At 36.6% G+C, this 17,451-nt stretch overlaps 1 pseudogene; it reads left to right on the top strand.

Moving 5' to 3' along the window:
• Positions 1–12,618: 12,618 nt before the first annotated feature.
• On the top strand, positions 12,619–14,932 carry LOC149152939 (putative pre-mRNA-splicing factor ATP-dependent RNA helicase DEAH5 pseudogene; annotated as a pseudogene).
• The last annotated feature ends 2,519 nt before the right edge of the window (positions 14,933–17,451 follow it).

The raw sequence follows: 17,451 nt of genomic DNA, 5'->3' as shown, positions 1-17,451 counted from the left end.
TCCTCATGGGGACCTATTTCATTTTTCAATGAGGTTGACATAGTGAAATAACTATCCTAATAATCCTTTTTTTGAGCTTGACACAAGACAAGGAACTCTACTCCTATCCCTTGTTTCATTTTTTAAGGAGCTTAACACAAGACAAGGAACTCTGTTGCACGGTCCTTGTTCCATTTTTTAATGAGCTTGACACAAGACAAGGAACTATGCTCCATGATCCTTGTTTCATTTTTTAACAAGCTTGACACAAGATAAAGAACTATGCTCCAAGGACTTGATCACAAACTAAAAGAGGCCATGTCATCCAAGATATTCTCATCAGATGGGATAACAACACTCAGGAAGGGATACCTGTCCCAGGATCCAAATGAAAAATCAGGCTCCAATGCCCCCAGTACATGGTGTACTACATCACCTACTAGATCATGAGTAGATGCGGGCATGGAACAGGTGGCCACATAATTAACCTATGGTGAGGGTGATACTGCTTGCATATGAGAACCATTTAAGGATGATGGTTGAGTGGGAGTTAATTTAGGACCAATGAATGTAAGCTGATCAATGATCACAATGTTTCGTTCATGCGGGAAGCACATCACTCGAAAGAGGGAAGAAGGAAGAGCTCCCATGACGTAAATGTATTGATGACCAAGGAGCAGATTAAAATCCAACGGGCCTTGGACAACCATCACGTCTATATAGACAGTCTTTTCTTCCAAAGTAATAGGTAACTTAGCAAGGATCCCTAATGGTTGATTGGTTCCTTGGTTAAAATCTAACAGATTTTGGGTGATGGGGACAAGCTGAGGAGAACCAAAATCTTACCAAGCAACTGAGGACAGAATACTAACAGATGTGCCCTTGTCTATGACTTTGCTAGGTATAGACAAATGGTAAGCATGTACTATAGTCTAGAAAGGCACTAAAGATGTTAGATCATATCCTATTAGTTGACTCCTATTAAAATAAGTGACTAAACTACTCGGAGGTGGTGTCGTAGGAACGTGAGAGTTGCCCTCTTGCTCTATGGGAACAAGAGAAATTCTCTCATGCACCTCGGGAACAAAAGGATTTACCTCTAGTTCATTTGAAACTAGAAGAAACTGAGTAGAATGAGGTTTGCTCTCTACCAGAAAGGTACGGTTAACTGAAGGTGGAGTCAAGTCTACCAGTTTTTCAACCAATGGTTCGCTGAGAATGGACTTAAGAGACTCACTTTCAGAGAGAGTGGGGCTGACCAAAGATGACTTGCGATCAATCACTGGATAAACTAGTGAAGGACCAAGGGAAAGCTTTAGACACCCATTCAAAAGACGAGGTTGAGAAGCTCTAAGGTTTTCCAACTCTTTGGAAGCTTCATCCATAAGAGGACAAAGATAAATGCGATGATTACCTTCACACAACCTACAAGGAAATTTGAATTTTCCAGTTTTCCCATGGGCTTTAGTACTTGAAGGTTTATCACCAGCATGATCGCTAGACGCTGATGACAAAGGTTGATGTGAACCTATGGAGAACACTTCTAAGACCTTGGGAATATCAGGACAATTCCAAAGAAGGTTGTCACCATTACATAACATGCAAGGGAGTTTTACTTTCTAGGGCTCGTTGGAATATTTTTTTTCATTAGTTTCATTTGTAGCAATGGATACTTAGTTGTCCCATTACTTAGTTTGCTTCTTCTTCTTCTTCTTAGGTTCATAATTACTTGAATCTAGACTTTCACCAGGAGAGGAGGAATAACGGGGTGAAGAAATAGGCGAAGAAGGAAAGTGGTAAACTTTAGGATCAACATGAGGTTGGTGTTGTTCATGTGGAGGAGATCTTGGTTGAAAAGTATTTTGGACAATCAGAATCACCGAGGTTGAAAATAACCAAACCGACAGACCAATGGGAAATCCAGGAAGCGACAATGTTGACAAATAGGGAGCACCATTATTTCCAAAAGAAGGAAAATTACTAGGATTCCCATCAGGGGGATTTCCTTGACTGGTAGACTCTGGAAATGTTGCCATTGGTATCAACCTAAGATCTTCTAAGGATTATTTCCAAAAGAAGGATGGTGTTTGGTGCTCAATTAATTTTAGAATTTGAAACAAAAAATTTTCCTTTTAATGTTTTTAGAGTCGAGAAAAGGACAAATAGGTTACTCTAGTCACTTTCTTTGGTTTAGTGAGCTTGAAATGAAAAGTAATTGATGATCTTTTCAAGTTGAAGGAGTCAGAAAAGATGTAAATGACTACTCAGGATACTCTCAGCAAAAGGGATTACAACGTAACGTGAACTACAATATACACCTTAGGAAATAAATTTACTAAGGACTTGGCGTCCATGCATGGAATCTCCCTGAATGTTGTTTTTAGTGTATCACATTTATAGGGTAGAAGACTCAGCTTCCTATGCATAAAGGTTTGCAAGATATGAGGGTCTCCCTTTATATACTCAAGGGTCTAATGCAAGAGTATTGGGAACAACAGTTGATGAGTTTTATAGACGTTCAAACACATCTCTATCCTAGACCACCAAGTATGAGCGCTAATGCTTCAAATTATCCTTAGGTTAATTCAAGTAAATTTTAATTTTATCTTCAATTAAGTTTCAATTTTAAGGATCAAAACAATGTCACCTAAACAACTATGATGCAACTATATGAGAAAAGGAAAATTTTTCATTTCAATGAAAGGTAGACTAATCATGGGAAGAAATTTCAATCAATAATGCATCAAACAAAATGCATCAAGAAATATTCCTACTAACTTCCACTTTCCTCTTCCAAACACAATGCCAAAAGTAAAAATAATTTTCATTTTTCACTATCCTAAATGCAACTTTTTCGAAATCAAAATGATTTTACTTTACAAAGATGCACTTATATGAATTATGATTTTCTTTTCATTTTGAATGATTTGATGCACCTAATAAAACTTTTAGCTTTCAATCACTCAAAGATATGATCTATTTTCAATGATGAATCTCAAAAAATAACTTTTCAATGCAACTGATATAATGTATTTTAACGAAAAGTAAATTTCGAAATACAAGATAGAACAAATGAAAAATGATGTTTTCAGTGATTTCTACAGAAAGCAACACTCAATCAATTAGCGAAACAAACATCTTAATGAAACCAACAAGAAGCAAGAAATGATCAATTGACCAGAAACCATATAACTTAGTAACATTTCAATTTGAATCTAATAAGATAAATTTTGCATATTAATCAAGACAATCAATCAAAAAATGACAAATCCAAACATACAGGATAGGTTAATACCTTAGGGGCCAAGACACACTGGATTCTAAGGAAGAAACCTTAGAAATTCTCACATTCAATGATCATCGCTACTTTATATACCCAAACCCATGATGGTTGGGTTATCATCGATACTTTGTATAGCCAAACCAGTGATGGTCGGGGTCATCAACACTACTTTGTATAGAAAAAGTAGTGATTATTTCACCGAGACCAAACATTGAAGACAAGTTTTTATGTCGCGACTATATAGGTCAAAACTTGCAATGTCATCGAGACTATTAGAGCTAAACCCACGATGGCCAAGAAATATGGGAAAAGACAAAAAACATTCAAAGAAATAATCCAAACTTAGCACACTAAGGCTCTTATCAGTGATGGTATAAACCAATATTGGTGTAGAGAAGTCAAGAAATTACAATTGGTCTAACTAGTCATAGGATCTAATTGAAGGAATGGATGGAAAGGGTTATAGCCTCCAAAGTGGAGTATCCATTCTATTGTCTAGGTAAATCCTCTTTGTAGACAAAGACAATCCCTCTAGCCTAATGAGTGGGACTAACAACCTAAGTGACAATCTACCAGACACTTCCCTAAGTTACAATTGAAATGAGAGATGAAGAAGATGGCCTAACTTGTTCTGATGCTATCTCGATCCCCTTTGTTGAATACCTTGAATCACTTGCGTCATGGGCTTGTTCCTGCTACTCATAGCATTTATGCACCTGCGGGAATACAACAAGGCATGAAAATACAAATAGGATATTCAAAAGAAACCTTTTTAATTGATCAAGGAATGTTAAGATAGACGATACATGAGCATACACATTAGTGGAAAATGAACTACCAGTAGTATATTAATAGAAAATAATTGGAAGAATACAACCAAGCCTTGATGTTGATAGGCTCTCCTTGAATGAATGTCCAATTCCATGCTAAGCTCTCCAAGCACTCCTTCTCCAAGCCAAATGAGTAGCACATAGGCACAATCTTAGCATAAGGGTGCAATAGACATAGACCAACCAGACAAACCATTTGGGAATGGGAGAAGATGAATATATAGGCAGGGAGAGGGAGTTAGGATCCCTCCAAAGATAGGAGTAGGCCCTCATCTCAAGGAGGTATCTCATAGAGATATGACCAAGAGACCAAGTTGGGAGAAATCGACCTCATGTATGGAAAACCACCTCCAACTCGCTGCCTTCGAAGCTTCTAGATCACAATGCTTCTCACCCTCTTTGGGAAAATTTCCTTTTTGGGATCATTGTGGGTATACAAGTAAACATAGCAATGTCATAGTGGGTCAATCATAATACAATAGATGACAATCACAATTTTTAGTCTCATAAGAGCGATGATTCCCAAATTAGGGTTTAAGAGTTATTGCCTTCAGGGTAAGCTTAAGGCATTTTCCAATCAATGTCTTAGAAAGGCTGTGAACTGCATATATGAATGTGAACTGCATATATGAATGAGTACTGCATAATGGTCATCTTTTTGGCACTTTGGGGTATGTCACGGGGAAGTGTAGGAGGTGTGACAAAATACTGTATAACAATACCGAGTGGAGGAAACCTTTTAAAATGCTCAATTCATTGTAGCAAGAAGCCGTAATTTATTTGTAGTTAAATGTTTAGGAAAACCGTGACATGTATAAGCTAATTAATTGTAGCTAGGGTTTCAAATTGGTAGGTTGTGTTCTTAAGTATGTTTATTATTTGAGTATTCACAAAGCTAATTCTTTTTAAAAGCTCAATTCACTAAAGATTCTGGAGTATGTAGAAACAAGTCCTAAATCTATTGTAGGTTAATGTTTTCTTGTTTTTTTGTAAAGGAGTCCACTAAAATCCACCACATACATGGGTTGCCGAGGTAACTAGGGTTTTTATATGGGTTTTCGAGGTAGCTGGTATTTCCACCTGATCTTGATTGTAATGAAAGCATGTGTTTATCGGTGAGGGTTGATCCTCGGTTTGAGGACTAATCACTTGACTCAAAATCATTTGTTAAAAGTTACAAAAGACCTTAAAGGAGAGCATGGTGTGTCATTGGGGTATTCCTTAAAGTAACTTAACTTGATTAAGATATATAAAAACAATAAATTACTCTAGGAGTTAATTTGATACACAAACATACATTAACCAACAAATTTAAATAACAAGATAGACCAATGAAAAAATCAAATGCATGTGTTGTTGAAAACAAACCTGGACAAATTTAATTGTGGCCCAATGAAATATATTGTCGAATGTTGTCGAGAGTGCTCATGGTAATATTTTTAAGTTAAATTTTAACCAAATTGAGGAAACCACAAAAATGAGACAAAACAAAAATCCCCTTGGGGTTTGTGGAATGGGTCCCTAGTAGATGCCTACAAGCTCCCTCAAGATTACAATGATGTTTTATAAAATTTGGTAACTCTTGAAACAAAGGGAAACATATTGTTGACCCCTTTTTAACTAAGGGGAAAGGTATGGATTTATTTTGGTGTCTCGAAGCAGGTTAAATATAATAGGGAGAATATAATACCTCTAAGCACATCAAATTTTAGTAACATTTGCAAGCACATTAAATTTGAGTGATATGTTATGATAGGTTGAAAGTACAAAAAATCCATGTTAACTTTTAACTCGCACTTGGACAACAGTTCCATGGTTCCTTCTGAGTTCAATTTTCCTCTATTTGTTGAAAACCCCATTGATTGTTTTTCAAGGTTTGTGGTGATTTCAATCTGTGTCTTAGTTTGAGAATTTTGAAAGGAGTGTTATTCATTAATCTTACTAGGAATCATGGCATCACTTGCAAGAGGCAAGAAATTCATTGAACCTGTGAGCAAGAAACAACAACAACAAGGTGGCCCAAGGTAGATGATGTTTGGGGTTTTGAAAATGGCCACCTTATGGTACTTCGCCATGTAGATGTTCTTTTCGAAGAATCATGTCTATCTTGTGCTTCAAATTTCCAATCTATTTTCTAAGGGTGAGACTGTGATCAAGGTTTGATTATATGTATGTGCCCTCTGTTTTATGCCATTTAGATTTTTAATCATATAACCATGGGAGTTTTGAACCCTAATAACATCAATTTTTAGACATTTTTAGGTTTGAAAGCTGGAGAGTTTCATTGGTGAATGAAGAAGAGACCTCTATTTCAATATGCCTATTGATAGATGTTGTTACCCGATTGATCTCTGCATCTTCCATATCCTAGAGATCTCATTTAATTTTCACCAAGTGAAGGAGTATGGTCATTGGGTTGGCTTACGGGTCCATCTGCATTTGATTTATATGCCCTTATAGATCCAATTTTGACACCATCATACTGATTAATATCTTCTCGAGGACCTTCACACTAGATGCCCTCATCTTTCCTAGAGGTCATCCTCTCTCTCTTACCATTTTAATTCTCACATAGCCTTGTAGACTACTTACTAATGTAAATGTCATTTTTCATAGCCATCCATTACACTCCTTTCAATAGGTAAAGCTTCTTGTATTGGTATCCTTAAATTTTTTAGGGAGGAATTTTACTAGCAACAACATTGTTGTCATTTTTCTATTTCTTATGTCTTGTTTAATACCTTTCAACTGTTTTAGTTTATGTCACTTACCTTATTGAATGCTTTGACTTGCAGGTGGTGAAGAACACTTGAAAACTGCTCTTTTTTAGAATGTTTATTCTTCTAAAGGACCAACAAAAGAAAGTGCTGAAGGAGAAATTGATTTGAAAAAAAAAAGGGACGACTCACCAATTGTCTCATCTTTTGTAGATTTTTGGCGAGATCCTTGTCTAGAATTTGCTACCAAAACTTTTACAGGAGAAACTCTTGTTGTAAATGATGATTTGGTCCTTCAGAATTACATTTTACCTTAAGTGAAGCCAAACAAAAATCTTTGTAGTAATTCAAATCTCCCTTATCCATTAGGTTTTGTCACCCTTGAAGATGGCTCTAGCGGCAATAAGAATGCTAAGCATCCTAATTCAACTAAATAAAAAGTCGCGTCATCCATGGTGGAGTTTAACATAAGTAACGTGAATCGACAGAATTTATTTGTTTCATATGGTTTGCCTCGTATTGGAACTCTCAATAGAAATGGACATATGAGGAAACTGAAGATTTTTATGAGGAAAGATGCTAAAGACTTTCTTGGACCACTTGGGAGAAAACAATATAATGTCTAGGCCTTGGATTTTGTGAAGGAAAGTAGGCATTCCAGTATATTTTTTGATAAATAAGCAAGGCCTAGGTTTGTTTCGTGTTACTTCTCCCAAAATTTTTGGATTGACTGTTGAGATCTTAACCAAGGTTGGTATTACTGAACATATGCTAGTTGTGCTTATTATATGGTATTTATAACATTTACTACTCCAGTGGAGAATGATTACCATGTCCATTCCAATTTTCTACGATATGTAGCCCAGGTAAATGAGAAATGGCATTGTCTGTGTACAATTGTTGCATTGTTGTCTAACTATTAATGATGTGTTGCTTTATATATCAATGGACTATAGAGAGACAAATTTAATATGACCTAGGGATTTCAATGAATTCTAGGCACAGATTTTTTATTTGAAAACAATATTATATGAAAATGTGTCTATGACTACACACCATTCATGTCATATATTTCTACTTTGGTTATAGATGCTCGTAATTCATCTCACTTCCATTAGTTGTGTATGTACTATATTTTGATGTTCATGTCTCGTCCTAAGGCTATTCTCCTTCTCCTTTGAACCACAAACATACATTTATTGTGTTCTAGCATAAGTACTCAATGTTAATTTAATACCAAGTTTTATATAAGATTAGTAGTTGTTTCTTCCATCACTGGTTGGATGTATGATAGCTAAGAAAAATTTTGGTCTGAATATATGATGAAGACTCAACACTGATTTTCTATATGGTTGGGTAGGAAATGGTTTAACCATTTTCTAATTTTTGGACATGCTTGTTCTTGCATCATACATTTCTTCCTACATTAAAAACAATCTTCAGATTATTGAAATTTGATTTAGTTGAGGTCAACTTGTTAATTGTTTCTGCACCATGAACATTTTGTGGAGAAATTTACTATAGATATATCTAAATATTAGATTGGAACCCTTCAAGTCTTACCTCCCTTGTAATTCCTCTACTATAGAAAGTATATCTTGCAAGCTATTGAGATGATAAAAAAACTATCGATAATGGGTATATTGTTGAAGACCTCAGTTGATGACCCTAGGTTGGTCATTTGGTTAAGCATCCATATCCATATGTAAGATGTTGGAGAACTCGTATTTGTCTATGTATTTTGTTAAAGTTTCATATTAGTGTGTAAAAGGTTGACCCTCTTGGATATATTTGGAAACCCATCTAATTCCTTGTTTTTTCTGCCAAACTAGTAAGAGAGCACCAATAGATTGAGCAAACCACTATTGGTACTCTATTAAGATGCTAGGTGAATTTGGGTAGCCATTGCAACCACTTTAGTAATTCATCAATTCATTATCCATTTTGTATGTGCTCCATCAGTGAGTGAAACAGTGAGATGTCAAAATATGGAAGGTTGCAGGTTGAAATTTTCGCCACTACTTTGTTGTGAATAAGCTTGTGTATCTCCCAGTAAAAAAAATCTTATGTTATGTCCATTTTTGACATGATGTGATGAAACTAGATCACAAAATGATAGAAAAGATAGATCAATGCCTTAGAATTCAGCCTGTTCGAGGGGGAACCTCCTTTACATTACATAAATGAATGATTCTTGGATGATACAAATGACAAGACCTCCTTTCTATATATAGGAGTCTAAGGGGTCATAATATAGTTAGAGCTGACATAACAATAATAATGTAAGGGCACAATAATAACAATAGTGGGCTTCCATGGGGTATAATAATAACAATATGGTGACTACATGGGTACAACAATATAATAAGCGGGTTGTACTAATAACAATAATGGGTTACACTAGTAGTATAGGGGCCTAACATTCCCCTCCCCTTCAAAATTTGTTGTCCTCAATGCTTTAGTAGTTCTTGATGCTTCTGTATAAAATTATTGTCCTCCCGTGTGGAATCTTCAGCGGGTAAGTTCTTCCACTTGATGAGATACTCTGAAATTGATTGACTCTGTAGTCGTTGGGTTCTTGTTTCTGTGACTACTCCATGTTCCAATATGATTTTTCCTTTCTCTTCAAGTTCTGGTAATATTTTTTGAATTGGGATATTCTGCAACTTTTGAATGAGTGGCCACATTTCTTTCTCCTTCTTCCATTCATCCCTTCTTCATTTATCCAATCTAGTTGGATAATAGAAATAACACAAAACAATGCTTCCACGTCCTCATCCTTTCTTGAGAGTGCATCTGCAGCAAAAATTTTTTTCCCTTTTCTGTAGATGATTTCAAAGCCATAGCCCAATATATTTGTGACCCATTTTTTCTGTTCTTCTAAAGATAATATTTGTTCTAAAAAGCATTTAAGGCTATCATGATCCATTTTTACCTTAAAGTGTTTTCCCAATGGGTAAGGTCGCCATTTCTTAAGTGCATGTACTGTTGCCAAAATTTCCTTCTCATAAATAGCTTTCTTGAGATGTAGCCGTAAAAATACCCAATCACCTACATCAAAAATTTTTTCACTGCAATGTTGATCTACCTATTGCTTCTTTCGATTCTGCACCAAAGTGGTGTTATCCTTTAAAAGTTGGAGAACTTTTTGTTGATGCTCGATGTTATCTTTCATTGCTTGAACCATTTTCTTCTTGATATGTCCTTCTGTCTTGAGAGTTTTAGGAGTGATAATTTCTTCCAATGTTTTACAAGATATGGTCGAATTCATTTCTTCACGCTCGATGTGATCTTTCACTTCTTGAACATTTTTCTTCTTAATATGTCCTATCTTGAGAGTTTGAGGAGTGGTAATTTTGGCCAATGCATTACAAGATATGGTTGGATTCATTTATTCTTTCTCGATGTGATCTTTCACTTCTTGAACCTTTTTCTTCTTGATATGTCCTTCTATCTTGAGAGTTTGAGGAGTGGTAATTCATGCCAATGCTTTACAAGATATGGTTGGAATCATTTCTTCTTTGTCTTGGGTTGGGTCCTGGCGTATATCCTCTTCTTTTTATGTTTCTTGATCCTTTTCTTCCTCCTCTTCATACTCTATGTAAAATAATTTCTTCTGAGCACACTCATGACCTTTAGTGCATTTGCTATCACAATTGTAAGAAAGCCCTTTTCCTCTTTTTCCTTCCAATTTTTGTGGTGTAAACCTTGTAGGTTGTGGAAGGCTAGGAGAGGAAACACTTCCATAATTATAGTCATGAGTGGTGGGATTCCTTGTTTCCATAATTTCACTTTCACATTGTCTTACCCACCTGAATGCCTTCTCCAATGAATCAGGTTCCCAAAGATGAACCTCATGTTGAATTTTGTCATTTAAAGTACCTATGAAGCCATCAATCCTTTGCTTCTCTGGAATATCATTTACCCTTATATTCAACTTTTGAAAGTCCTAAATGTGATCTTCCATTGACCACTTTTTTTTGAGATTTATCGATTGGCTAAAGAAGGTGTTTCTCTTTGAATCCTCATAATCTTCTATCATTTCCTCCGTGAAAATTAACCACATAACAAGTGGTTTACGAGAGCAAAGCCCTTTATACCATAAAAATTGATCTAGTTCTAAATATAAATATGCAATATGTACCTTTTGTAATAGTTGCACCTCATGTAGATCAAAATATTGCTCCATATGTAGTATCCAATTTACTGGATCCTTACCATCAAACTTCCTCATAACGCCTTTTCTTGATTTTAGGAGCTTGATATTGAAACGACAACAACTTTGTAATTTCAGCTCTTCCGGTACTGAAATCATGACCTACAATAGCCCTCTGTGTCCTCTTTCCAATGCCACTAGTCTGATCACAATTGGATTCTCCAAGAAATATTTATGCATAGTCTCCCAAGATGATCTGATTATATACCTTTTCAAAAGAGCCAATTTGTACGAAGTGCCACGTGTCTCTGTTTTGACCTATGGATCTGAAAATATACACAGGAAACTACAGTCTATTCTCCCTTTATAAATTCTTACGAAATTGTAATCAGATGCTCAGAGAGATACTTATGATGATTTTCCCGAGGTTACTTGTTTGGAATGTAATTCGGGGTTCTGCAAGAACCCTAACTTCCTCAGACTATATCTCCAAAATTATAGTGGGACAGGATCTAAAATTTGGAGACAAGGTTTAGACTGATTCCTTCTCAAATGGGTTTTTCTTTTGGCTTCTGAAACTTTGTAGCGAAAGCGTTATAGCGAAAATTCCAGAATGACCTATTTTAGTTGAAATTATGGAGCTTAGAAAAACCCTAACTTCCTCAGATAATATCTCTAAAAATATAGTGAGACAAGCTCTAAAATTTGAACCCGAACTTTAGAGCGATTTCATCCCAAATGGTTTTTTTTTTAGCATTGGAAACGTCACAGAAAACAAGTTATAGTAAAAATTCCACGATGACCTGTTTGGAGTAGCGAAACCCTAGAATCCAAAGCTCTGATACCAAATGTTATGAAGCCAACTCACAAAGGGATAGTAAATATAGATCAATGCCTTAGAATTCAGACTCTTCGAGGGGGAAACATCCTTTACATTACACAAACGAATATTTCTTGGATGATACAAATAAAAAGACCTCCTTTCTATATATAGGAGTCTAAGGGGTCATAATATAATCAGAGCCAACATAACAATAATAATGTAAGGGCACAATAATAACAACAATGGGCTTCTATGGGGAAAAATGATAACAATATGGGGACTACATGGGTACAAAAATATTATAAGGGGGTTGTACTAAATACAATAAGGGTTTACACTAGTATTATAGGGGCCTAACACATGAAAAGATACATGATTTGTTGATCCACCCTTGCATTGGGCTATGTTCCATTGAACTTGCAAATTTTTCTTTAATTGCTTCTTCATCACTTTCAAATGGAGGACCAAAAATGCTTTCTTCTTGACTCGTTTTATCAAATTTAACGTCCAAGAGATTTTTAAACATGGTAGGAAATTACTTCCTTCAAAACCTTCCCTTTCCAAGTTGCTCAATCAAGCCCTTTGTTAGACCAAACTACAATAAGGAGCAAAACAACTACAATAGGAAGCCCAAGTTATTTAATGTTTATCAGGGTACGATTTCTGGGGAAATCGATATAGGTTTATTTGTTCCATTGAATGATTTTCGAGGGAAAGAGGGTTTGGTCCATATTTCATAGATTGCAAGCAGGAGGGTGGTTAATGCAAAGGAAGTCGTTAAGAGAGATCAGGAGGTTTGGGTCAAAGTCATTTCTATATCAGGACAAAAAATGAGCCTTTCCTTGAGGGATGTTGATCAGAAAACTAGTGAGGACCTGTTGCCAATGAAGAAAAACATCGATGATGATGCTCTGAGGGCCAATCCTCTCAGTTCCAATCAGCCTCCCACAAAGAGGACTAGACTTTCAGGTATCACCATTGTGGATGAGGAGGAAAACATGCCTTCCCGGAGGCCCCTGAAGAGAATGAGCTCTCCCGAGAAGTGGGAAGCAAAGAAGCTGGTTGCATCTGGGGTCTTGGATGTGAGGGAATATCCTATGTATGACGAATATGGCGATGGAATGCTTTACCAAGATGAGGGTACTATTGAGGAGGAGCTCGAGATCGAGTTGAATGAGGATGAGCCTACTTTCCTGTAGGGGTAGACTCGTTACTCGATTGATGTTTCACTTGTGAAGATTGTGAAGAATCCAGATGGTTCACATTAGAGAGTATCGAAAGAGTGAAGGGAGCTTCGATAACAAAAACAGGGGACAATGTTGGATTCCATTCCCAAGGATTTGAATCGACGTGGGAGGATCCAATGCCAGAGACAGGTGAGAGGCATATTGCACAAGAGTTGAGAGGGGTGGGGTTTTCTGCTTATGATATGTATGAGTGGAAGAAGGATGCTTTTGGAAAAGAACCAACATTCATAGAAAGGTCAAAGCTCTCGATTCAGGAACATAGGTAGAGCCTTCCCATCTACAAGTTGAAGAAGGAATTGATCTAGGCGGTGAATGACAACCAAGTTCTAGTTGTCATCGAGGAGACTAGCTCTGGAAAGACCACTCAAGTGACCCAATATTTGGCAGAGGTAGGCTACACTACTAGAGGTAAGATCAATTATACCCAACCTCATAGAGTGGAAGCTATGTTTATAGAAAAAAGAGTAGCAGAGGAATTTGGATGTCGTTTAGGGGAGGAGGTTGGGTATGCCATTTGTTTCGAGGATTGCACTGGGCCAGAGACTGTGATTAAGTACATGAACAATTATATAATTATTAGAGAGATTTTAGTTCATGAAGAATTATCTTAGTATTCAGTAGTCATGCTTGATGAGGCCCACGAGAGGACAATTCACAAAGATGTGTTGTTTGGGCTCCTGAAGCAGTTGGTTAGATGCAGGCCTGATCTTCGGTTAATTGTCACCTCTGCCACTCTGGATGCTGAGAAATTCTTAGGATATTTCTTCAACTACAATATATTCACTAACCCAGGGAGGACTTATCCCATAGAGATACTGTATACCAAGCAGTCGGAGAGTGACTATTTGGATGTTGCATTGATCACGGTCATGTAGATTCACTTGATAGAACCAGAAGGTGATATTCTTCTCTTCTTAATGGGATAGGAGGAAATTGATACTGCATGTCAGATTCTCTATGAGCAAATGAAAGGACTTGGAAAGAATGTTCCTGAACTCATCATCTTGCCAGTATACAGTGCTCTTCCCAGTGAGATGCAATCAAGAATTTTTTAGCCTGCTCCTCCAGGTAAAAGAAAAGTGGTTGTGGCCACCAATATTGCAGAAGCTTCTTTGACCATTGATGGAATCTATTATGTTTGATCTTGTATTTTCTAAGAAGAATGTATACAATCCAAAACTTGGTCTAGATTCACTAGTCATTACACCAATTTCTCAAGCATTCGCTAAGCAACGTGTTGGACGTGTTGGTCATACATGCCCTAGTAAGTGTTATAGTCAATACAGAGGAAGTGCATATCACAATGACATGTTTCTGACCACTATGCCAGAAATACATAGGATTACATTGGACCGGAGACACTCACCATCAAAGCCATGGGACTCAATGACCTCCTCTCCTTTGATTTTATGGATCCCCCTCCTCCTCAAGCACTCATATCTACAATGGAACAATTGTACAGTTTAGGAGCTTTGGATGAGGAGGGTCTTCTAACCAAATTAGGGAGGAAAATGGTTGAATTTCCATTGGAATCTCTGTCGAAGATTTTCCTTGCAAGTGTCGATCTTGGTTGTAGTGATGAGATATTGACCATAATAATAATGCTTCATACAGAAAAAAAATTCTACAAGTCTCAAGAGAAGCAAGATTAGGCTGACAAAAAGGGGGGAAATTTTTTCCAACTAGAAGGGGACCACCTAAAATTATTAGCCGTGTATAAGGCCCAAAAGGAAAAAAAAACTTCCCAGGTCCGTGTTGTTTTGAAACTTTTTTGCAACCACGCCCTTTGAGGAGAGCCCAAGATGTGAGAAAGAAGTGGATGACCATTATGAACAAGAGTGTTTACAATCTTCTTGGTATTCTTTTTTATTCATTGCCCATTGAAATTTTGATATAGTCCTTAGGTTCTTTTCTTTCGACTCTTGGCAAATATCTAAAGATTTTTTTCCCATAGTATGATAGAAGGGTACCCCCTTGCATACAAATATCAGTTGCTCCCAAGCTTCGATTGTGCATTGAGATATTTATTTTAGTGGCATCTGGGGTATGTCTTTCCATGTAAGTTATCACTATATTTTCTTTGATGTCCACCTCGACTTATTCCTTGAAGTTTTCATTCTTTGTAAACACTGTTGACACCTAATCATAGGGATTGGGTGAACAACTATAATTAGTGTAAAAAATAATAGAGGAAATGGAGAGTCATCGGGAGATGAACTGACTAGTCACTCATTCTTGTATATAATAATAAACAACCTGAATGAATAATATGATTACATTTGAGGAGTTACCTCCTGGTTTGACATGGTATTAGAGCCAATGCCATTTTTGGCTTCCCTCTCTTCTTTGGAACTCCCTTCTGCCTATTCTGCCTATGTTCTACCTATTTTGTAGAACTATCCTCTTGCAACCACTCCATAGGTGTGCCTCTATCAAGAATTTTTTAACGTTTCTGCAGGTTTTCCCCTCTCTGGCAATTCCTGTAGATGTTTGGTTGGTTATGTGATAAAACTGCTCCATGAGATACAGGTCCGGAATGTGTGCTTTGTTGATAGTTAGACATTGAGGTTCAATTTTTGTGTGGACCATCTCTAAATCGGACCTTCTGAAGTGGAAGCCTTACATCTGTACTCATCTATTGTGTTTTGTGACCATGTCCATACCTCTTTTATATGCATTAAAATTGTAGTTTTTTTTACAAGCAGAAGTGCAGTTTTTAAAAAGAATCCACTCATTAATATCTATTGTGGGAGTGGTCCTCAATGGGAAGGAAAATTATCATGAGTGGTCTAAGAAAATCAAACACACTCTCATTTTTAATGAGTTGTGGAAAGCAATGTGTATTGGAAATAGAGATAAAGAGTTAGAACAACCGACCTCAGATAAGAAATTCGCCATTTGGGAAAATAAGAACAACAAGGCTTATGCATTGATTGCAACATTAGTAAATGAAGAGGTGAGTCATTGTATTTTGCCATTTTCAAATTCTTTTGAAGCCTTACAAAAACTGAAGGAACTCTATGACTCACACTCTGCACTTGAAGTTGTTCAACTCGTGATTAAATTGTTCACCCTTGAATTACAAAATGATGATCCTCTTGCTCTTGCATCAAAAGTAAAATCTATTATGCATGATATCAAAGTCACTAATGTTGAACTAGACATTCCTCTGATAGGTTTTCTCAAGGCACTTTATCCCACTTACTCATATTATCTTGAGTCATTGCAAGCAAATGGAAACCTCAAAGATATTACCTTTGATTCCCTTGTGAAAAAAAGGTTGCTAAAAGAGAGAAATCTTTTGGGAAGAAGAAATATCCTCAGTAATCTGAAGAGGCTGTGTGCCTTGCACATAGAGAGAAGAATCTTGCTCAAGATTCTTCTAGAGGAAGAGGTGTTCAAAGAGGAAGAGGAAGAAATTTTAGAGGTAGGGAGGGTAGACACTCTCAAGGAGAAAAGTCAGATTTGCACTACATACGCTGCAAAACAGATGGATCACATGATGCATCCACATGCAAGTTTCCTTGGGACAGAATTAATCATGAAAGAGACCAACCCAAAGGAAAAACTAATGACAAAGAGAAAGCTAAATCACTTGAATCCACTCACTATGTTGTGGCATGTTGTAATATTGGAGTAAGTGAAGACTTATTTAATGCTTCACTTGCTTCATGGAAAAATGATTGGTTGCCTGATTCAAGAGAAACTTGCCACATGACTTCTAGAAGAGATTTTTTTGAAGAATCTATTGATGAAGTTGATGAAGTAGTATACGTTGTAGACAAATCAAAACTCAAGAGATCAGGGCTTGGTACAATCAGGGTTAAATTGCCTCGTCTTCCAGACTTTCTTCTGCATCATGTTTTATATCTCCCACAATTGAGGAGAAAATTGTTGTCCTTGGTCCACATCCACTGGTAAGGACACTCCATACATATCTTTTATGGAAATATTGAGGTGAGAAAAGCATCAAACCACTCATTTGTCATGACGGAGATAGAAGAAGAAAGGCTTCTCAAGCTGCAGGGTACCTATGCTCGTGCACAAAATTTCTCATACAATTCTCATTATGAAGAAGGTACATTTCCATCAAGTTTATTATGGCATGCTAGATTTGGAAACTTGAACTATGATAGCCTCTTCTTGTTGAAGAAAAATGGTGTTACTAGTTTGCCTACAATTCTTAGGAAACTTAAGCAATGTGATGCTTGCATTCTAGGAAAGCATAACAAACAATGTTTTCATGATTCACATTCCAGAGAACATAGAAAAATTGAACTCATTCATTCAGATTTATTTGGTCCAATGCATGTTCCTTATGCAAATGGAAATAAATATACGATGACATTTATTGATGACTACACCAGAATGTGTTGGGTTTATGTATTGAAGAACAAATCTGATGCTTTTCAAACA

Source organism: Pinus tabuliformis, chromosome 9 (assembly GCF_031772625.1).
Source record: "Pinus tabuliformis cultivar Carrire ecotype Pingquan chromosome 9, CPIR1, whole genome shotgun sequence".
In the NCBI taxonomy this organism is placed as follows: Eukaryota; Viridiplantae; Streptophyta; class Pinopsida; order Pinales; family Pinaceae; genus Pinus; species Pinus tabuliformis.
This window is presented reverse-complemented; position numbering and strand designations above follow the sequence as displayed.